A 23,973-nucleotide genomic window follows, 5' to 3' on the forward strand; every position below is an offset into this window, starting at 1 on the left:
TATGGGAGTGCAAGGCAGGTGGGAGGAATGTACAAGGAGCAAGTACTAGCCAGAATCTTGATGCAGCATGTAGAACCTGCTCCTGGTTAGTGCTCCCACAGGCACTTGCTGTCCAAAAGGGTAGGGGGAGGCAAAGTAAGGGTGGCTGCAGCTGTAATAAGGCCCCTATGTGCCACCCTCTCTCCATCAGATCTGAGAGTGCCCAAGGCAGTAATCTGCCCACAGTTTAAATGTTATAGGAACCCCACATTTACCGGAGATTAAAGTTAATCTGATTTAGGGTTTCAGGTTTTGGATTACTAAAAGCAATTAGTATATCTCTGTACATTTATAAACTAATGGCATAGCAGTGTTATTGTGCAGAGGCAACGGCATCTTGGGGCTTCATCAAATGATGTGATACCACCCCATATTGCAGAGATTAAAACTACCTATGTAACCCCCATTATTATTGCTGATTGGAAATGTGCACAAACACATTGGGAAGGGAATATGGTATTTGTAAACAACAGGCAACATTATAGTATATTGGAACTAATATTTCCATTATAGCTGTCGAAATATTTGTGGCCAATCAGCAGCATAATGCTTTATACCAACTCAAAACAAAGCCAGCTTTGTTCAGATGGTACTATAGGTAGGAGACAGCCTTCTTATAGTCAGCAAAATTATATACAGGATACTACTGAATTATTGTACAAGCAATGCCCAGAGATCACCTTTACAAAGTTTGCAATGGAACCTTGAGTCTCTTTCTTTGATGTCAAAATTTTACAGAGTAGCAATAATGCATTTAGGATGAAGAGGGACGCTGCTTTGATAAAATATCTGGTAGTCAGCTCTATACAGCTTCTATACATGTCTCCATACTGGATTATTTTTAGTACCATATACCTTTTTTGTTACTGACTTCTTCAGAAGACTGAAATTAAAGTTGTGACACACAGAAGTTTAGTAAGATACTAGTCTATGTCTTCTGGCCCCAGTCAGCTGACATGGTTAAAAAAAAAGATTAATACCCGACACATGGCTACTGTCCATGGGGAAGTCTTTTTATATGACTAAATATTTTAACGAAAAGGCAAATATAAGCTTAAAATTCTTTACATCAAGTCAAGTAGCTTCTAACAAAATATCCTTGAAAAAAATTATTCCAGGCTAATGCAAGAGTACTAAAAATAGCTGCTCCTGTAACTACTACATTGAATGCTTATCTTATTTTGTTATTAAAAGTGAAAGGGTATATTTACACTGCACTGGTGAGGCCACATCGGGAGTATTGTGTCCAGTTCCCCCTTCCTCCCCCCCGCCCAGAAAGGATGTGGACAAATTGGAGAGAGTCCAGTGGAGGGAAAAGGATTAGGGGGCTGAGGCACATGACTTACGAGGAGAGGCTAAGGGAACTGGGCTTATTTAGACTGCAGAAGAGAAGAGTGAGGGGGGATTTGATAGCAGCCTTCAACTAGCCGAAGGGTGGTTCCAAAGAGGATGGAGCTCAGCTGTTCTCAGTGGTGGCAGATGACAGAACAAGGAGCAATGGTCTCAAGTTGCAGTGCGGGAGGTTTAGGTTGGATATTAGGAAACACTATTTCACTAGGAGGGTGGTGAAGCACTTGAATGGGTTACCTAGGGAGGTGGTGGAATCTCCATCCTTAGAGGTTTTTAAGGCCCAGCTTGACAGAGCCCTGGCTGGGATGATTTAGTTGGGGATTGGTCCTGCTTTGAGCAGGGGGTTGGACTAGATGACGTGCTGAGGTCTCTTCCAACCCTAATCTTCTATGATTCTATGAATAAAAGACCTGTGGCAAGGTTGCAGCTGGTCCGGGTCAGTTGATTTGGGCTTATGGGGCTGAGACAGCGGGCTATAAAATTGCAGTGTAGACATTCGAGTTCAAGCTGGAGCCACAGCCCCAATTGCTATTTTTAGCTCTGCAGCCTGAACCCTGAAAGCCTGAGTCAGCTGACCCAAGCTCTGAGACTCGGTACCATGAGTTTTTCAACACAGTGTGGACATACCGAAAGTGTCAAACTATTTCCTTACCAGACAAGCAAGAGATACTTTGATCTAGAAAATAAGATGTTTCAATCAGTACAAAGTAGAAGCTGCCTTTAATGATTGTAAAAAATAAAATCAATTTAAAAAGAGACTATTTTGACTATTATTGTCAGTCATAGTAGTGCATAATGGCATGTCATTGTAAGTAGTACAACTACCAACATCATGAAAATAATGTTAAAATAATTTTAAAAAGAAAAATCAGAAAATAAAATAAATTTCTAAATGAAATGTTTGAATTGTTCCAAACGGAAAAGTTTCAAAATTATTGTTTTTTGCAATTTTCATTTTGTTGGAAAATTTGAAAATATTTGCTTTAATTCCAATTTGGAATAAACACAAATTTTGAAATGTTAATATTTCCCATGAAATTCAAATTCAAACCTGTGACAAGTTCTAGTATAGATATGATCTTTATTGCAAGAACCACACTTGCTGGGATATTTATGTTTGATAAAGAGACCTGGCTGTGTAAGAGTGCTCTCTATCCAGGATCAAAAAGGGGTGATGCTTAGGGTTGTGCTATCAGTTCTATAAAGTCATAAAAGTGGGCCTTAGTTACCCCTCCTCTTCACAAAAAGAAAAACACTCTTTTTAAACACACACAAAGATCTCTAGAAATATTCTTATTTATTTCTTTTGGAAACAATCTAAAGTCTTCATTCTTTAAACTCTAAGGAGAAAATTTATGGTTGGAAAATGTTTTACAGAAGACTTCCAACTAGTATTTCCACTTAAAGGTGAAAACCTTTGTTGTTTCTCAAATGTTTAAGGTGATATAAGCTTCTTTTGAGATGTATATTTGCAAATATTTTGAATTTAAATGGAAGCCTTCCTGATACCTGATACTAAAAACTTCCTGATACCACTGTTATGTAAATAGTAAGATGTTTTATGTACAACTATAGCAGGATCATTTGATGCTATAAAAGTTTACTAATGTAAGATGCTAACAGTATAAAATAGTTTTATTATTTGGGAAATTAATTAGTTATCTGTCAATGCTTATGCAATTACTTACAAAACTTAGGAAAACAAGAAGAACCTCTCCAAGTACTGGTAAAAAGAAAAGACAATACCTTCTTTGATGACCATTTAAAGTCTCTCTAAGAGTCTTTTAAGTTTAAAAAAGACTATTTTAAGAGTGGAAAGACATATATATAGGAAATACATGTGTTGTGACTCATTTGAAACAGAATTTCAACAGCTGTCGATGGAACTAAAGGGATATTTCAGAAAATGAGCTGAATAGAAGAAAGAGTTAAAATTCTGTCTTTAAAGACGTCTGAGAATTTTCCTCACAATGTCAAAAACAATTCATAACTCTGCTGCATATTCATTAAGCAGATTGCATGTTCATGAAATGAAAGAGATACTACTAAAATAGTGGGAGTCACATCCCAGCTTTGGCATTAAGAGACAATTTTTAGGATTTGGCCCCTACCATTTCTTGTTTCTCTAGTTTATAAAATTTTAGTCATTTTGGAGAAAATTACTTGGTGCTGAACAACTTAAAACACCCCTTTTTATCCCACAGTATATAAAAGATTATGGATGAAACTACTAAAATTTACACCTTAAAACCCTAAGGCACAATATAAATATTATCCATTCTCTACTAAGATATATCAAGAGAAAATCTCTTCTAGAAGACCAGTGTTGTATACTGCATTGAGAAAAAAGATTAAATAAAATTAAAATAATATTACTGGAGTAACCAAGCATATTAATCCTGAGCGACTTGCAGAACATTTAGATTTAATTAATTCTTATTTTCTGTAATTTGCGAGTTCAACTGCAGAGCTACGGATACACAGAAACAGTTGTACAAATGCTCATATCCCAAAAACTGGGCATTGTGTTTGCAGGATCATTATGAAACCAAATACTGGATGAATAATTTGATCCACAAATTAAACAGATTATATACTTGTATCTTTTGTCTTTCAATGTTTTCAAAATCTTCAGCCCTGAAAGCTGCTTCTAACATGTATGTACTAGCTGCAATATGAGTATTTATGCCACATGAACCAACCAACCTGAACAAAATACAAACTATTTAAATCTTGGACCAAAACTGAAACCAAACACATTGTGGTATATGCAACTGTTATGACTTTATTTCCTCTGAACTTTCTGAACACCTTCCCATTTCTGAGGCTTACTTGTCATCACGGTCACTTAATATTTTGTAAGGCAGAGTTGACCTTGCATGTTACATAGGAAGACACTGTATGCTCTCATGAAAATTCTGTTTCTTTTCTGTTTAATTTTGGTGTTTCCTGCCGATCTGATATAAAAGTCACAGAGTGTGAAAATATATAATTTTCCATTTTGGGTATGGAAAGACCACATGAATGTTTTAAAAAGTTCATTTAACTTTTAGGAAAGCCATTCAATAAAAATATGTTTCCAAAGGCATAGGGAAGAAGCTGCTACTCCTGCCAAAATATTATCATCTGGTATTACCAGTTATAGTTTGCAAGTATTGTAATGCATTGAAATTACTTTTTTTAAGCTAACAATAACATTAAACAATGACAAATACAATCTGTAGCAGAAATTACTCAATGTATAACTCAATCCCCTACAGCCTCAGAGGCATCTTGACACCCAGATCTGTGGATGTATCTTGTTTCTATTGGGAAGAGGTGGGGCTCATCAGCCTCTGAAGCATTATCACCCTGGGCCCTGTGGAGACAAACCTCTCCCTCAGGTTTTTTCTATGCAACAGGTGAACTGACTTCTTAAATCTAAAAAATGAAAATATGAGACAGAGGAACTAGAGGGGATGAAATGTGCCAAAAGTCCTGCTAAAAATGGCAAATAGCTAAGCTAAAACAAATTCTGGACACTGGAGGACATATAAAACTAGAAAAGTGCTACAGAGAGTTAAAATCTCAGATTTCTCTATGGCAATAGAAGACGAAAGTGTCTAATGTCAATGGACTTTCGATAGGGAAGGAAAGGTAGGGTTGAGATCTGAATGACCCATTTCAAAGATAACATGCATCTGATAGCAATTTAAAAAAATAGAAAAAACTTGCTGCCCTTACTCAGGCAAAACACTCAACTTGAAACAGATGCTGGCCGCATAACTATTTGCTACTTTAGTAATAAAATAGTGAACAATGGAAAGATTGTAACTTACCTTGGCACAACACTATATGCAAACACAGTCAGCAAACAGGAAGAAGAAACAATGCAATATCACTCTCGACATAGGACAGCAAGGAGCAGATTCAGGAAACAGATGTCTCACTAAGTCAAAGTGACTCTGCCAGTATGAATTTAACAGTCAAGAAAGCCAAAGCAAGCAAATCAGACTTAATGTGAAGTCAGACAGAGAGTGAACAGCACTGTACCACTACAGTTATCCATTCTCCCTAAAGATTATCTCAGCAGTGGTGAAACTATGTCTGGTGATTTCCTCACTTATTCTTTGGTACACAACTTGGGGCTTTAAATGACCCATGACCATTACGATGCCAAGAGATAATATACCATCTCCAGGACATCGCAACCTGCATAATGCTTTATTTTCCTAAAATCATGTCAACCCTATAAAAGAAACCTACAGTAGTCTACAGATTCAAAATACTGCAGTAGCACCATTGTAAGTAAAGGGCTTCATTCTGCTCTAATTTACACTCCATTGCAATTAATGGAGTTATGCCAATGTAAAACTGATGTAAGTGAGAGCATAATTGGGCCTATACTGTTTTGTAGGATAAACTTTTTCTTTCATACACATCTGAGTAAACTAATGATTCTAAAGTACTGTACATGCACATATTCAAAGATAAGGCTAGGAACAGAATGTCTTTCACTCTCAAGTTGGCATTCCTTGTATTTTTTATGTACCTAATATGTCAATGTTATAATTTCCAACATGAATTTTCCTATCATATTCTACTGTAATTTGCTATCATAATAACTCAATTTCTTGTTTTGATCCACAATTTAAGAACATTAGAAGCTAAGAAAATGGACTCCATGCATGTGGACTCCTATGCCCACACAGAGCCCTCTCAAAGTCAATGGGTATTTGCCCACATGTGCCAAATTGCAAGACTGGGCTGTAACTCTGTAATGCTACCAATATAAATTGTTGGATGTTGAATAGCTCAAGCAGCCTCTTGTAATGCTTTGGTGTTACAAGTCATCTGACCCTTGGGACTACAATTCCCAGGAGCCCTCCAGACTCACTCTCCCAGCATTCCATCTCCTAACCGGGCTGAGCCTCAATAATGGCTGGGTTAGCACCATCCATTCTTAAAGGGCCCAGCATGTTCTGTGACACTTAAAATATTTATTTTTTAAAATCTAGTGCCTTAGTGGACAGTTTAATGACCGGACTGAGAGGAAGAATACACAGAATCAAACACACCATTTCTCTTTCTTCTCTTGGTTCTTCTGGTACTTCCAGCAGCTCCTCTAAACTCCTGTAGAACTGAGAAGTATAGTGTATTTTTATCATTAATGGATCCAAAACCCACTAGGAAAAATCTATCCTCTCTCATAGTCATCTTTCTGTTTTGGTGGAATCCCATGTAAGTGGCAATACAATTTACACAGCTTGACAAAATCCTTTGGCACCTAGTTCCAAATTAGAGAATTACAGCCTCTCTCTTAGCTGTTGTCAGGTGATTAAGCTGCCCTCCTTCCAGTGTTGATTTGGAAGAATGTTTTTGCCAGCCACCCAGCAAATCTAAATATCGGGAGTGGAGAACAAATGATGTGTCTCAGGATGAAATGGTGAGCCTTCCACAAAAAGATGCCTTTGCAACTGCTCCACACAGTATTTGCATGGGAGCTTCTGCTCTGGGCTGGATTTAGGGGCAGGCGACCCAGGGGACTGACTGGAGTGCTGGGATTTGGGGGGGGGGGGTTCCAGACTCAGGGTGCTGGTTTTATCGTTAGCAACAAAAGGAAAAAGAGAATGTTTGAAGTAAAATGTTTCAGGTATTCCATATGTAGATTCATTTTTCACGAACCTCCTAGAACATTCTGGACCTTTGTAGAATCTTGTGGAACCTTCCAGACTTTCTGAGCACTACATTTTCCTTCAACCTTCTAGAATGTTGTCAGCCCTGCCCTGATGGGTATATAAAGGGCAGGGCATCACTAGTCAGTCAGTGAGATATAGAAATGAAGTGAAGTGAAGTGAGAGCCCAGCTGCAATATTGTGAACCTTGTTTTACTGTGTAATTATGGAAGTGTACTTGTGTTTTAAGACTTGAAGAGTGTGTTAAAGGACATATTTAATGAGATGCCAGAGATATCTATCAAACCCTTATCCATACAACAATATAAAAGAAATACTGTTACTTCTTTTGCCATGCTTAACATGTTTGATGACTTTCTAAGACTGCAGAACATAGAGTTTTGCTCTCCCTAATATTGTCTGTTTTCCCCCAAAGAAAATAAAAGATGCAGTATAGGAAGTGAAAAGCTCAATTGCAATCTAGTTTGCAGCAAGGGGCAAATTTGATGGAAAAATATCTGAAACAGAACAACCTAGACCAGACTTTAGGCAGAAGTAATCGTCCCAGAGCAGAAGACATTGAGGAGTGAAGCATAAATTATTGAAGTCCTATTATTAAGGAATTAGCAGATTTACCTGAAGATAAGGAATGGAAATGTGAGGAAAGTGATGAAGGATCATTCAATTTTCCTGGTGGCATAAAGAGAGTGATGATAAAGAAGAATGTGGCTCACATGAAAAAGGAGAGTAATTGCAAAGAACAATCTGGTTTACATGAAAAGGGGAGAAAAAATAAAGAAGAGTCAGCTTTGCATGAGGACAGAAACATCAGTGAGAAAAACTGCACATCACAAATCGATACATCAAATCCTGCTTTATGGCCAGCAATCCTAAACTCTGCTGATATTGATTGTACACTTTTGAATGGGCTGGGCAAAATTGAGGATATGACGTTTCCAGTAAATAAGAAGCGACACTTCTCAAAGTCACATTGCGAAAGATTGCTTGAGTATGGTGAGAAACTGAATCGGCATTAGCTAGTTTACTCGAAATCAACTGCAAAATATTTGACGAGAATGCCAAATCGTTGTTTGCACTTTCCGGGTACAATTATTGGCATAACTTAGCTGATGCTCTGAAGCAACATGAAAAGCCATCCAGCCATTTTATGACCTACTCCAAATGGATGGAGATGGAGTCCAGACTCGAGCTGAATAAATGTACAGATGCAGAAAACCAGCACATTATTAATGTAGAAACCCAGCATTGGAGGAACATGCTCGAGCATCTGATCTCAATAATCTTCTTCCTTAAAAAGAATAATTTGGCTTTCTGGGGCTCATTGGATAAGTTGTTCACTGAACATAATGGTAATTTCCTCAGTATGGTACAGCTCTTTGAGAAATACGATGATGTCATGCATGAGCACCTACATTGAGTAGTTCATAAAGAAGCTGTGGACCATTACCTGCAGCAAAGTAATTCAAAACGAATTGACTGACCTTATGAATGATGCCTCTGCCTACCCTCTGCCCACTCCAATCTGCTTCCCAGAGAGATGCTTCTGGTGGGAGAACAACTTGATTAGAGCTTGTTCATTCCCACAAGCATATGGGCTGAGATTCCAAGTAGACTTTATCGAGGTTCGCTAAAGAGGATTGGGAAAAGCAGATTTCATATCTATATCTATCTATCTATCTATCTATCCATCCATCTCTTTGAGTGAGTGTTTGTACAAGTCGCATATAAAGTTAATGAATAAAAGATACATTGGCATATTACATTGTTACATAGCAGTACCAGATCCTTTGTTTTGTTACAATATTTGGATTTCAGTCAATACTGTCAAATTTCAAATGAAAAGATGATGATGAATCCTCCAAATAAAAGGGTATTTAAAAAATTATGTTTCAGTCATGGTAAAATTACTACACAAACCAACAAAAGCCACAGAGCCCCTGGCACACCACCCATAACTCTTGCTACTGTGAAAAAAAGAAGTCATAGTGGTATGAGCTATGTGGATTGTTAACCTTAAATTTGAATACCCTGGCTTCTGTGGTTTGATGGCTGAACTTTAACATTATTCAAAAATAGAATTTCTTTTTAATTGCCATGTTAAGAACAATATTTCTTAAGTTGTATAATGTGTTGTTGGCCAGGGAAGGGAGAACACTCTGCTATATATATATATATATATATATATATATATATATATATATATTTACTTTCTCAAACATACTTGTATAAATTTAAGTTTAACAAAATTCCTAGGTAGGCATCTGATTTGCTCAACTATGTGTTTTGTTATGTGTTCTGCTTATTTGATGGTCTTTACTGGGAGAGAGACATTCTCAGTGGGAGAATAGAAGAATGACAAGAAAAGTACTAAACCAACAATACAAACAGATGATCATTCCTTGGAGACAGACATAAAGAGAAGTGGAGAAAAAACCTAAAAGATAAGTGAATGCAAATTCCTTCTGTACAAATGAATTATATACAGTATCAGAAACTGGCAGAACGTTAAAGATAGAATGTGGCAAACTACACTCAGCAAACAATTTACTTGATGGAATTAGTCCCTTTTTGTTAGAAAATTATCTGTGACCCTACTAAAATTTTAGAAATATGACCATTATTTAAAATTATCCATCGGTGGTGTACTGTGAACATATTTCAGCCTTGGGATTGCTGAAAAATGATTTGCCATTACATATACTTCAAATTCACTATTTGCAATGCTCTAATTGGTAACCTTAGTCACAAGCTATTATTACTATCCCTGACGGACTATCCCAAACCCACAAGGGGCTTCCAGGATGGCCACATAAAGACTTCTAACATAAATAGTCATGCAAATACATATTCACAACTTTTACTCTTTCCATAAATCTCACTGCATACAAAAATTCAATTGTCTGAATGCTTGCAGGAAGTAAATGAAAGGGTTGCAAATACTCAAATGAATTGGATTTTATTCCAATGACCATTCAAGAATATTTTCTTGCATTTTTCACCAAGCTCTACTAAAAATATGCATTTTAACTAAAAATGTACTGTCATCAAAACAATGTATACCAGATTGATTCGAAAATGAATTGCTGTATTACCTTCATTAAAAAGAGGGAAAGAATATGTTGGATTGATCTAGAATTGTCCAAAGAAAAAGGATAGAGGCAGAAAACTACCAAGGAAGAGAGAGCTAAAGACGAACGAAAGCCAGATGAGTAATTGTAAAACAAGAGCAGGAGGAGAAGTCAGAACAGGAAATATTCAGACAAAGAAGAAAATGAAGGGAAAAAAAGAAAAAATTCATTTTCATCTGATAGTGACTAGGATTGTGGAATGCATGTAGCAAAGTAGATGATTCTGGGGATACTAAGAGCTCATGCCTTGTATGCAGAGTAATGAACAAGCAGGAATGAGAAGGAGCTGTTTCAGATTCTGTTCTGGCATCTGAGCTGGGTCTGTGTCTAATGGAAATATCATTGCTGGTTCTGAGATGTTTGTGTATGACAACAGTTTAGAGGAAAGTATCGTTATTTCAAAGGGTAGATTTAAAATTGTGGATTGAGAGGAATCACATATTTAGACTCAACTTTCATCTGGAAAATCTGCCTAGCTGCTTGTGGGTACCCCTCAAAACCTCATTGTACAGTGTCTGGAGGTACATCAAACACCAAGGGACTACAATGTTATTGTATCTTACCAAAGACTCAGTTCTGCAAACGCTCATGAAATCAATCCTTATTCACATGAGCTGTACCACTGACTTTGATGGGACTTCTCACATGAGAAAGGACTCTTTGGGTGAGTACGGGTATATGGGATTAGGTACCAATGGGCACTGTATCTATAAGGCAATATTTATAGCAAGGACGTCATTGCTTCAGACAATAATGTCATCTATTCCTAAGTACCTGTACTCTTGGGTGGCATATATTGTCCATCATCAGATGGAATGGAAATGCCCTCATGAGCAGAGATGGGATGTCGAAGAATTCAGTTCCCAGAAAAGGGTTTGATTTTCTTTGTAGAGTTCAGAATATTTCTGTTAATTCAAGGAAACCACTGTGACAGAAAAAAGACAGCCAAGTCTGTCATTCAAGGAAAGGAAGTTGATGCATAAGCAGTCCTGCAATATCTGTATTATCTTACATTGCATGAATCCAATATTCACTTTGGCTGCAACATTCAGGACTGAGTGTGATATCAAACTGCCACTCAACATGTGTGCGTTGCTATCAGTTTATTGAGTCCTACAATATGCTAATTTCCCTGCGAAGAGCAGATTGCTATTATAATTTCTTCTGTTTAGATGTAACTCCTACCTTTAAGAGTTATTCCTCTCTATACTCCTTGGAACAATATATAGTTGTAAACATTCTGCCTTTTCTTAAGAATTAAGATATTTCAGGAAACAGTGATATTAGCTATTTAAGGGTTAAAAGTTTTTAAAGTTGATAAGGTCTGAAAACAAGACAATATATTCCAAAGAGCTAATGAAAGTAAGCAGAAATTAGAGAAACTTTAGCATTCTTAAGATTTATCATTTATTTGTATAACCTTATGCATTTCAGGAGTGATCCAGAAGACTAAAAAAAGTGGCAACATAATACTACTATTTAAAATAAAATCATAGATTAATACCAGAAAACTACAGACCATTCAATTTAACATCATGTGGGGGAGTCTTTGAAACTATTTTAAGTGACTCCAGCTTTTTTATTTATAGAAACTACTTGGATGTTGGTACTGAAAGCAAGATTTCCAAGCTTTCAAATAATACTCAATCTCAAAGAGCAGTAAATAATGAGGAACAACATGGTGAGATAAAAAAAACAAAAACTAAAACCTCAGATCTTTAAAATATCTCAGCTAATGGATGGGGAAGTGCACTTCAGATTAGATAACCAAAAAAATCTTTTGATCAAAAAAATATACAAAAAGGAGGAAATGAAAGCCAAGGATCCAATCCTGCTCCCATTATAGGCAATAGCAAAAGTCCTACTGGTTATAGTGAAAGTAGGACGATATCCTTTTGTAGCAGTTGCAGAAAAAAGTCCTAAAGCTTACAGCCTTTTTTTAAGTTAATGTGAAAATTGTAAACTGAACCCTAGATCACATTGCTATAAAAATGCAATATACCATAAATAAACAACAGCTGATTATATTCCTAGCAAAAATCACCATGATATTAAATTGAGGGTTGAATAAGGGGAGAATAATTAATTGATAAACTTTCTTTACACTGGTTATAAATCTCTCTTAAATCCTGGTAGCCCACTTTAATTGTCTGCTGTGCTATCGCAGAGCCTCCTGAGCCTTAACTGAGTTGGAACATGTTGGAAATATTCATAGTACTCAACAGCCCACAGGCTGACACTTCCACTTGTGTGTTTGGGTTTGTATTGGAACAATACATGCAAAATATGCATTTCAAGAAGCACAGAAAGTTTTTTCAAAAAGAAAAGGAGTACTTGTGGCACCTTAGAAACTAACCAATTTATTTGAGCATAAGAAAGTTTTTTCTTGAACAGCTTGAATATTTCAAATACATTTTTTTTTGTTTCTGTAAAGGAAAAGCTGCATCAGCCTCCATATTTTATTCATATTGTCCAGGGTATCTTTTTCTACTGCCAAAAAATAGTATAACTTCATAAATTTTAAGACCAGAAGGGACCATTATGATCATTTAGTCTGGCCTTTTGCATACCATAGGCCACAGATTTCATTCAGTGGTTCCTGCAACTAGCCCAACATCTTGGGATGGAATATCTTTTAGAAAGATATCCAACTTTGATGTAAAGTGATGAAGAATTTGCCACATCCGTGGGTAATCTGTTCCAAAGGTTAATTATCCTTATGTTAGTGTTCAGTACACTATCTATCAGAGGACAGTTTTAAACCCACTAACATCTATATAAAGTTTTCTGTCATCTACAGAGAAGTCTTTTTTCAAAAGACAGTATTTTGGTTTATAAAAATTTGTGTGTGTTTCTCATTCAGTGACAGTTAAGGTGAATGAGAGGCAAAGACATAGGAAAGAGTGAGAGGGCCAATAGCTTGTAATCTTAAACCCCGTATTTAAGCTGCTTGATGAGAGGAAAAGCGATTAGAACAGGAATGTCCTAACCACTGGACTACAGGATATTCTGATGTGGGTCTCCTGAAATCACTCCGATTGAAGGCATTCCACTTTAATTAAATAATTAAATATTAATTAGGCCAGAGAAAGAGTGAGAATGATGCTATAGTCCAGTGCAATTTTTTTACTGCAAAAATGTAGGTGCCAAGTGAGTTTAGGTGGCGCCCAAGCTGCAGTTTTGTGGGTCACAGTGGTGCCTACAAACAGGACTTAGGTACCTAAGTCTGGGGGTTAGGCCCCTAAGTGCCTTTGTGAATATTCATAGTACTCAACAGACACCAAAACACTAACACATGCGCATAACTTTAAGCAAGTGTCATTGGAGTCAGTGGGATTTAGCCACTTTTGTAAATCCTACTAGGTGCCTCTCTGCATCTGTAGGAACCTAAATACTTTTCTAAAGCTAGCCCCTAGTGTATAACAAGTTTAGCCAAAAATGCTAGAAAAAAAATAAAATGGAAAAAATAGATCCTTTATCACAATCACAATTTAAATTCAGAGGCCAATAATATTAATTTCGCCTCCATTCCCAGATGGTTGCTTCCTAAAAAATAACATCACAAAGATAGACAATAGTGTTCAGATGACACAGCAAGAATTTTCAGCTCTTACCTTCTGAAAGCAGCCTTTCTGGCAATGATGAGAAAAACTGTAGTCCCAACAGTTTAAAGATCTGTTGAAAGATAGGTGTAGTGACTTACAATTTGGTCCATCTCTAAAGGGAAAATTAGGGGTGTAGGCAAATATTTCACCTTCCTGAAGCAAAGAAAATGCAATACTTCTCATCCTTGATCTCAAGTTAAATGTCTCTATTATGGGACAGTATTTTTTCGTGCAAGTAAAAGCCAAATTGCTGAAAGACATTGTTGCCTGTGGATACCGCTGAATGGCTTTTGGGCTGATTGGCTCATATATATATGTCCTGAATGAGGAGATAGGAGGGTAGGGCATGATCCAAAGACAACTGAAGCCAACGGGTATACCTTAGGGCAAGGGTTCTCAAAATTCATTGCACCGCAACCCCCTTCTGACAACAAAAATTACTACACGACCCCAGGAGGGGGGACCGAGCCAACTGAGCCCCACCATCCCGGGTGGGAGGGCCAAAGCTGAAGCCCGAGCCTCACCACCCCAGGGCCAAAGCCTGAGGGCTTCAGCCCCAGGCAGGGAGTCAGTAACCTGAGCCCCACCACCCAGGGCTGATGACCTTGGGGCTTTGGCCCTGGGTGGTGGGGCTCAGGCTTAGGTTTTGGCTTTGGCCCTGGGCCCCAGCAAATCTAAGCCAGCCCTGGCAACCCCATTAAAATGGGCTTGTGACTCACTTTGGGGTCCCAACCCACAGTTTGTAATTGTAATTGCAGCTGTGAGTTTGTAATTGCAGTGTAGACATACCCGTAGGGTATAGGTAGAATTTATAGAAGTCGGTTTTGTAGAGTGTTTTTATACAGTCGATTGTGTGTGTCCCCACACAAATGCTCTAAGTGCATGTAGTCGGCGGAGTGCGTCCACAGTACCGAGGCAACCGTTGACTTCCGGAGAGTTGCACTGTGGGTAGCTATCCCACAGTTCCCGCAGTCTCCACCGCCCATTTGAATTCTGGGTAGAAATCCCAGTGCCTAATGGGGCTAAAACATTGTCGTGGGTGGCTCTGGGTACATATCGTCAGGCCCCCCTTCCCTCCCTCCTTCTGTGAAAGCAAGGGCAGACAATCGTTTTGCCCCTTTTTTCTTGAGTTACCTGTGCAGACGCCATACCACGGCAAGCATGGAGCCCGCTCAGCTAACCGTCACCGCATGTCTCCTGGGTGCTGGCAGACGCGGTACTGCATTCCTACACAGCAGCAGTTTATTGCCTTTTGGCAGCAGACAGTGCAGCATGACTGGTAGCCGTCATTGACGTAGTCCTGGGTTCTCTTTTAACCGACCTCGATGAGGTCAGGGCGCCTGGGCAAACATGGGAGTGACTCAGCCAGGTCATTTCCCTTTTAAGTTTCGTCTCATGGCGACTGAGTCCTACCGGCAGTGCACTGTCTTTTAATCTGCAGCCAGCAGAAGATGATGGCCAGCAGTCATACTGCACCGTCTTCTGCCAAGCACCCAGGAGATGACGATGGCTAGTGGTCGTACTGCACAGTCTGCTGCCAGCAAGCTGTATAAAGATAGATGAAGTGGCTCAAAACAAGAAATAGACCAGATTTGTTTTGTATTCATTTTCTCCTCCCTCCCTCCGTGAAATCAATGGCCTGCTAAACCCAGTTTTGAGTTCTATCCTTGAGGTTTTGAGTGCTATCCTTTAGGGGCCAGTCTGTTTCTCGCAAAGCCACCCCCTTTGTTGATTTTAATTCCCTATAAGCCAAATCTGTAAGCCATGTCGTCAGTCGCCCCTCCCTCCGTCAGGGCAACGGCAGACAATCGTTCCGTGCCTTTTTTCTGTGCAGACGCCATACCACGGCAAGCATGGAGCCCGCTCAGATCACTTTGGCAACTAAGAGCACATTAAACACCACACGCGTTATCCAGCAGTATATGCAGCACCAGAACCTGGCAAAGCAAAACCGGGCGAGTTGGCGATGTCAGCGCGGTGACGAGAGTGATGAGGACATGGACACAGACTTCTCTCAAAGCACGGGCCCTGGCAATGTGGGCATCATGGTGCTAATGGGGCAGGTTCATGTGGTGGAATGCTGATTCTGGGCTCGGGAAACAAGCACAGACTGGTGGGACCGCATAGTGTTGCAGGTCTGGGACGATTCCCAGTGGCTGCGAAACTTTCGCATGCATAAGGGCACTTTCATGGAACTTTGTTACTTGCTTTCCCCTGCTCTGAGGCACAAGAATACCAAGATAAGAGCAGCCCTCACAGTTGAGAAGCGAGTGGCAAAAGCCCTGTGGAAGTTTGCAACGCCAGACAGCTACCGGTCAGTCAGGAATCAATTTGGAGTGGGCAAATCTACTGTGGGGGCTGCTGTGATGCAAGCAGCCAACACAATCAAAGATCTGCTGATATCAAGGGTAGTGACCCTGGGAAATGTGCAGGTCATAGTGGATGGCTTTGCTGCAGTGGGATTCCCTAACTGTGGTGGGGCCATAGACGGAACCCATATCCCTATCTTGGCACCGGAGCACCAAGCCGGCGAGTACATAAACCACAAGGGGTACTTTTCAATAGTGCTGCAAGCACTGGTGGATCACAAGGGACGTTTCACCAACATCAACATGGGATGGCCAGGAAAGGTACATGTTGCTCGTATCTTCAGGAACTCTGGTCTGTTTAAATTTCAGAGGAAGTTGGGGGAAATCCTGTCATCTGAAAATAGTTACAAATGTATTTCAGTGTTGGTATCTCAGAGTTCAACCAACCAGTTGGAATATCTCAGTACTCAAGTTCCTGCTTCCATGTTTCTCAGTCTATGTTTTTTCAAAAGATTAAGAAATTGTAGGTGCATGAAAACCAAAGGAACACTTTGCCCTTTCCCTCATTTTCAGGGTACTGTTTTTCCCCATGCCCTTCAATCATCTCTGTCTGCAGTTTCTTTAACTATCTCTTGAACAAATTGATTTTGCCAGCTCTCCTGGTCCTTCCTTGTAATCTTTTCAATATGTGTATTTCCCTTTGGGTGGAATACAGTAGTTTTGTGTTAAATTCCTATCTGCTCCTAATTTCCTAGTCCGGGCATTATGTCATCTTATTTTTGTGTTTTTGCCAGTGGGAAAAGTTTGTCTAGATCAATTTTATCAGTCCTCCTCATATACTGAAAAACATCAATTAGATCACCACAAAGTCTCCTCTTTCCTAGTGAGAACAACCCTAATTTCCTCAACCATTGCTTGTTACTTAAATCCTTAGTCTTAGCTAGTATCATGGTTTTGTCATTTGACACACATCTTTAGTTCCCGTCATGAAGTCACATGGCAGATCTGGGTTTGCACATAGCTGCAAAAACAACTGGCATATTGAAACAGTAAAGAAGCAATATACAATCCTTCTGGCAATGTTTGGTAGGTCTTGCTAGTTCCCACCATCTTGAATTTCATGGAAGTATCACAAATAGATTCTTGACGTAATCTCAAACAAAGTGCGGTAATACTGTTCTCTGAAAAGTGACTCTCTAAAAATGGCAATGTGGGGTTCTGTTTATTCTCTCTCAATATCTTCAAGAACAAAAATAATCAGTCAACTAGTTATATAATATTTATCCTAACTGCTATCTGTGCAAACTCCCTCTGGATCTGAAAGTCAAGCTGTGGTTTTTATAGGTCTCTTGTCATTACCAATAAAAAAATAAGCTTCTGGAATCGAAATTTAATTAATAAATGTGCCAGAGAATAATCTACCTCATCCTCCCATAGTTGTGTTGGCTCTGCTATGATAACAGAAGTTTTAAAAACTTATTTTTCCCTCTCAAATAAGAAGATGAGACTCAAAATTATGTGGAATTCACCGGATGGTCAAAGCAAAAACCAGACTGGCCACATTATTATCAATGAGAGTCACTGTTGGATATGAGAGTTATTAAAAGTGCAGGCGATCATAAACTACTAATGGGAAAGATTAATATTAAGTTAAAGTCCAAATAAAAGATGGGTGCAACAAGACCAAATTTCGATCTTGATAAACTAAAGGTTATTGTTAAGGAGGCTTACAAAGTAGGACTTTTAGGGCATTTCAGGCCATTAATTTGTGATGAAGAATCTCACTTACAGACTGGGTGTGAAATATTCAAGGAAGCGAAACAAAACACAGTGGGGGGAGGAGTTATTGGAACATGTAAGCAAAGAAGGAAAATCTGAACCAGCAACAAAACAAGAACATTCCAGGAAAAATGTAAACAAGCTAAGAATGCTGGGAAAACTGAAGTAGTAAACGCACTGTTCAAAGCAGCAAAGAAATCACAAAGATTGGACAAGCAAAAGTTTTGAAAAGAGGAGGCTCAACAACTAGATGTGGCATCAAGGAAACAGAATACAAAAATAATATACAAAAAGGTAGGTTGTATAGAAACACTATCAAGTCAACAGTGCAAGTGAACTGACAACACATGCCAGAGAGGTGCTGGAAGTATGGAAGGAGCGTTTTGACAAAGTGCTGTACTGCTGGACCCTTTGGTTCATCCAGATGCAATAATTCTAGACATGCTAAATGAATAGGGCAGTTTGCAAGGCAGAATGGATATCAGCACTGTACCACCATCAGAAGAAGAAATGAAAAATGCAGTGAAGCAGATAAAAACGGGAAAGCTGCAGGAATAGACAATATAACAGCTAAGCTGCAAAAAGATGGTGGGACAAGTGATATCAAAGCACTGGAAAAAAATACACAGGAAAGTCTGGGAGGAAGAGGAGTTACCAGATGAAAAAAGGAGATCCTGCTGATCTGAATAACTGTAGAGGTGAACATTACTGTCAGTACCAGGAAAAATCTTGAAGAAAGTAATTTTTAACAAATAAAGGCTAGTTTTAGAGGAAGTAGAAGTCGAGGAATAGTGTGGCTTCAGAACAGGATGGAGCTGCACTGATCAGATATTCACCCTCCGACAGCTGATGGAAAAAAGCAAGAATGGGAATTAAAGATGTTTGATGTTTTCATCGACTTCAAAAGGCATTTGATTTGTTTTTAAGGGAAGCATTATGATAAGATCATTGCAATTATAAAAACTATGTACAAAGACTCCCTCACTGCTGTATGAATTGGTGGAAAATTAAGCAACTGGTTCAAGTTTGGTGTAAGAGAAGGGAGGCATGCAATCACCATTGCTTTTCATCATGTTCTTATATTGGACATTAAGAATATTAGGTGGGTTAGACAGTGTAACACTGGATGATCTTTAATTTATGCAGTTGAAATGATACAACTGGCAGATACATTTGAATTAAATGATGATGCAAAGTAAGAGTTTAATATATATCTATAATTTTCTGTTCTACATTTTCCTTCTCTTCATTTGAGTTTTCATTAATCTCATGCAGTTTTCTAGATTAACATTTATGTTCAGAGGCATAAATTCCCATAAATAGGTGCAAATATTCATCTTCTATCAGAAGAGTCTTATGAGCCTCTTAACTTGCACCATAAATCCCTCTCCCACACACATTAGCAATCTTATCCTGCACTATGCAGAGGGCCTGCTTTGAGGTAATAAGTTCCCCAAATGTACCTCTGGGTTAAAAAGTCCAATGAACATCTCACCTCACAGGATTGAGTTCCATGGGAGTTTAGGCCTCAATTCAGCAAAGCATTTTAGTACGTATTAAGTCTCTCCCTATTCAGCAAAGCAGATGCTTAACTTTAAACACATGCTTAAGTCCCATTGAAGTCAACATGGACTTAAGCACTTTCTTAAAAATTAAGCATGTGCTTAAATGCTTTGGTGAATCAAAGCATTAAGGCAGTTAGTAGCTTGTAGGAGCAGGTGCCAGCATAAATTCAATAAAATGGGATCAATCCTCAAAGTATAAGCATTAATATATCAACTGAAGTATTATGTGGTGGGTGGTGGGAACTACACCATGGACCCGCCCACATCCTTTTCCTACCCCACACGCCCCAAAACTGTGGAATGTGATACCCCTGTGGAGCCCAAAGAAGGGTTTTTCTTTCGGTCATGTGAAAGTGGTTACCAATGCCACAGAGGCTGCACTTCCCCCTTTCAGTTACTGGCCCTGATAACCTTCCACATCTGTTGGATTTTTATCTTCTCCATCCACAGAACTGGATGGACAATATAGCTCTAGAACATGTCATGGTATGGACAATAATTTCAAACTCTTCAAAAAACACCCAACAACAAAACCAAACCAAAAGTGTCAGAAAATAGAACAATAATCTTGAGATCTGAGTAGAAAATTGGAGTTTTGATCTGGATTTATGCAGAAAAAAATTGCCAGTTATTTCACAGTACAGTTATCAAGTAAGAAGGAGAGAAGACAGAGCTCTATGGTGAAATCCTGGCTCAAATAAAGTCAAAAGGTATTTTGCCATTGATTTCAGTGAATCCAGGATTTCACCACTAATGCCTAGTACAGCTGTAAAAGTTGTCACTTTAAAGTTACCATGTAATCAATCCCAAGACTAATGAATGAAAGATTTGTAATTTTTTCTAATTACACATACTTTTATTTGTGGGTGATACTTCCATTTAATTAAAAACAGCCTCCTCGTCTCCGTGACATATTTTGAAGGCAGTTGTAGATTTTAATATGGAGTTTAGGAACTTTCTCACATTCCAGCAAAGCCGACTTAAGTCACTGCCTTTCACTGAGTCCTCTTCTTTTTCTTTTTACTTTGGTAAAATGGACATGAATAGAATAGAAACTAAATGAAAATAATTTGGAGCCCTAGCCAGGACATTTTCTGGTTTCTTGATAGCAGCCATATTTTATCATTTTGGCTGCTTTTATCCCCTGCAATAAATTGAGATGGGATGCTTATCTGCTTCTATTATCTCCATCATCCCAACCACTAAAAAGTTACATTTGTAGAGGAGGAAGTTTGAGGCGCTTTTATGTGGTTATTTTCATTGGGGAAACCACTTGCTTGGTATCCATATGTTCAGCATATCTGTCTAACTTTATGTCTGGCTTTTGGAGAGGTAGCAATGTGGTTTCCAGAGGAAAGAAGAGGGAAGATGGAGTGCCAAATTGTGCTATGTATATAAATTATTAAATAAGCATAGGTGATGTAACATATGATTAAGACAATCCATCACGATGAGTCAAGAGAAGCTAAATCTCTTAAATTTCTCAGGCCTGATCTTCACCTAAACGTGGGACATGAACAAGCAAAATATTTCACAAACAATATTTTTAACACAAATTTTACCAGTAATGAGATTTTTTCCACACCATTCTACTGTTTAAAAGTAATTACTTAAAAACAGACCGACATAAAGGTCAGTATTTTCAAACCTGACTGCCTAATGTAACAGTCCAAAGGGCCTGATCCAAAGCATGTTGATGTCAATGCAAAGTCTCTCTCTGTTGAAATAAGCAATCTGCCAGGTACCTCAAACAATAATCAAGTAACCTGTTCTCATCTGAAACATACACATACAGTCTGTCATATAGACTGTTCTTCAGTAATGCCATGAAAAGGGCTATACAATGGGCGGAGTAAGGAAAAACATATGCCTTTTAACAACGATGTGATCTTTTTCTATTGAATCCACTTTCTGTATAAACAGTCAACTAATAGAGCTGAAAGTGAATGAACAGTGGCACACTCAGCATGCAGTACCGAATGCTCATCTATTTCTTAGCTACACAGATCCACAGCAAGCTTGATGTGGGAGAATTTTCCTCAATTGTCTAGAAGGAAAAGAATAATGTTATATTCAAATGGAGGCCATTATTCTCACTTGTCCTCCTGTGACACAGGGCGAAAACATACTGAGTGAGAACTCTGGAGCATCATTACACCTGTACTGAGGAAGTGTGGTGTACTAAAATTGTAAGCTGTCACTTTAAATGCTCAAGGTTTTTTCCTGGTCCTGCTTGCAGGGAGTTCTGTAGGGAAGTGTGTGACCTAGGCCTAGAAGCAGATAGTCAGCAGGCAGCCAGCTAGAGTAAGGTAAGGTGCATTTTACTTTTCTGCTTTATGAAGCAGCCTCCATCCTCTCTCTCTGTCTCTGGGTTCTTGTGTGTTAACATTCTGAATTTTAGGAAATAATGTAGTGTTATGTTGCCACCTTCCAGCAACAGTATTTTTTTTATCTAACTTCTCTATGTTTATGCTGTGAAACATGACAAAAGGAAATGGACATTTGCTCTATAAGGCAGGCTTACTTTCCTGTGGACATAACAGATGCTGTGGCTTTTGAACAGCAGCCGCCATTAATGTTGGGGGAAAGTAAGACTTCATTTGGGATCCATTCAGTCTTTGTCTAATGCACTTACAGGCATTTCTTGGATACCATCCATCCCAACAAATCTAATCAAACTTAACAATGATGGACTTCTTCAGCATTCTCTGATGTTCTAGGATCTGGGCCTGTGATATGCCACAGCCTAACAAGATAATAGGGGCTTAATCATGCAAAGTGCTGAATGCACTGCTTACAACGCCCATTTAAGTCAGTGGGACACGATGGCAGTCCTTGCACAATAGACACAACTAACCCTATAGTTCTCAGTTCTAGCCGAGACAAAGAGAGTGAGGAGGGATGGACAGGATCCTTTTCCCTTCTGCCATGGCTTGCAGAGCAGCTGGGAACTGCAGGGATCAGACACTCCACCATCTTCAAGGTTTATGCAGCAGCTATGCTTCCTTTGCAGGTCCCAGAGCTCTGGCACATTACTGCATTTCAGGCAGAATCAGCTCTTTTGGGGTGGTGAGCCTCTTCACATATCAGGTGGGCAACTGTGGCTACTGTTCACCAATTTAATAATGCTTCATTTATAATTTAAGGTCATTTTCTCAATGAGTCAAAGGGAAATATTTCAAAACTTAATTTCTTAGCTATATCCAATAAGATCACAGAGTGAGAGCAAGCCAGGAGTGTAATAAACAGTTCGTTAAAGTACTTCACACTTTTGTTGGAAGTCTTTGAGTGATCGTAACCTTTGAGAGAATTTTCATTGCGGGCACATATATAGTTGTCATATTTGACATATAAAATCAGGTTAATCTGCTTCAAATTAAATTTGAGAATAATGAGGGTAAAAATTAAGCACAATTGGTTTAGAATCAAATGGCTACTTTGTAGTTCTTGACCCTTTTATTTATTGTAAACATTTGGTTTGCCTTGGCGTAATTTTTATTTTTCATGTCTGTAATTAATGACATGGTTCATTAGCTACAGGGAAGCTAATGTAGCTCTGCAATACAGTAGTTCACATAATTGTGGGAGGTAACTCATTCCACATGCTCAAACATTGTAATTCCAAAATATTTTCCTAATAGTTCTTAAATAGAAATATTTCTAAGTGTACATAGAAAACTGCCTATTTCTAAGCAGCACTAACAGTACATAGTTTGAGGACAGCATGCCAAAAAGTATTATTTTTGGCTGTTACATAATTGGTATCATATGCTGTTGCTATTTTATATACTCTATTTCTTTTTGACTTCACTGTTATTATTTTATTATGGCACAGGTAGTGCCTTAGGGTAATTTTTCATAACAAGATATTGATGCATTCTAGGCATCAGAATATTACCTAGACCAGGATGATAATCTTACAATGTTAAATATTTTCCCCTAAACTTGTCAGAATTTAAAAAATAATAATAGGTCATTTAAAAAATCTGTTTAGATAGAGTGAGAAAAAAAGCATGGCTCCATTCTTTAGATTCTTTATAATCTAAAATAAATTCAAACCTGGAAGAGAACACAAGGAAAATAAACATTTAGAATACTATACATTTCTCTCTTTATATGAATTATGCACTTATCCAACAAAGTACTTAAGCGTATGCTTAACTTTAAGCAGTGGATCTCTTTGCTCTGCCTTACCTTTGAAATCTTCAGGGATGCTCCATGCCCTGCCCCTTGCTCTATGCTAATACTGGGTGGCCCCCTCCTCAAACTTTAGGAGATACCAGGCAGCCATTTTTCCTTCTAAAAGGCTTTTTACCATGCTGCATGGTCTGGATTTCTCCCCCTCAATTCATAAAAGGGGAGGGGGTGGGAGAAAGCAGAGCACAAATACAAACTCAGTAGGGAAACAGGGGCATGGAAACATTCCCACTCCCTGTTGTAGCTATTTAGGTAAAGACGTGGGTGCAGAGCAGAAATGTTCTGTAACCATAGCTACACTGGGCTAGACTTTATGAAGGGTTCCC

General features: G+C 38.6%; 2 long non-coding RNA genes across 4 annotated transcripts in view; one reads left to right on the plus strand and one right to left on the minus strand.

Moving 5' to 3' along the window:
• The window catches only part of LOC141990503 (uncharacterized), a 69,420-nt gene extending 45,580 nt beyond the window's left edge, over positions 1-23,840 (minus strand). For 2 of the 3 annotated variants that reach the window (XR_012640196.1, XR_012640195.1), the window contains exons 1-2: positions 23,645-23,840; positions 13,807-13,867 (exon numbers count right to left, since the gene is read on the minus strand). This is a non-coding gene — a long non-coding RNA (uncharacterized LOC141990503). The remainder of the gene's footprint in view (positions 1-13,806; positions 13,868-23,644) is intronic. The other variant, XR_012640197.1, reaches the window with a different exon arrangement.
• LOC141990504 (uncharacterized) overlaps positions 21,698-23,973 on the plus strand; it is a 61,991-nt gene continuing 59,715 nt past the window's right edge. Inside the window, exons 1-2 of the long non-coding RNA XR_012640198.1 lie at positions 21,698-21,759; positions 22,464-22,540. This is a non-coding gene — a long non-coding RNA (uncharacterized LOC141990504). The remainder of the gene's footprint in view (positions 21,760-22,463; positions 22,541-23,973) is intronic.

Source organism: Natator depressus, chromosome 7 (assembly GCF_965152275.1).
Source record: "Natator depressus isolate rNatDep1 chromosome 7, rNatDep2.hap1, whole genome shotgun sequence".
In the NCBI taxonomy this organism is placed as follows: Eukaryota; Metazoa; Chordata; order Testudines; family Cheloniidae; genus Natator; species Natator depressus.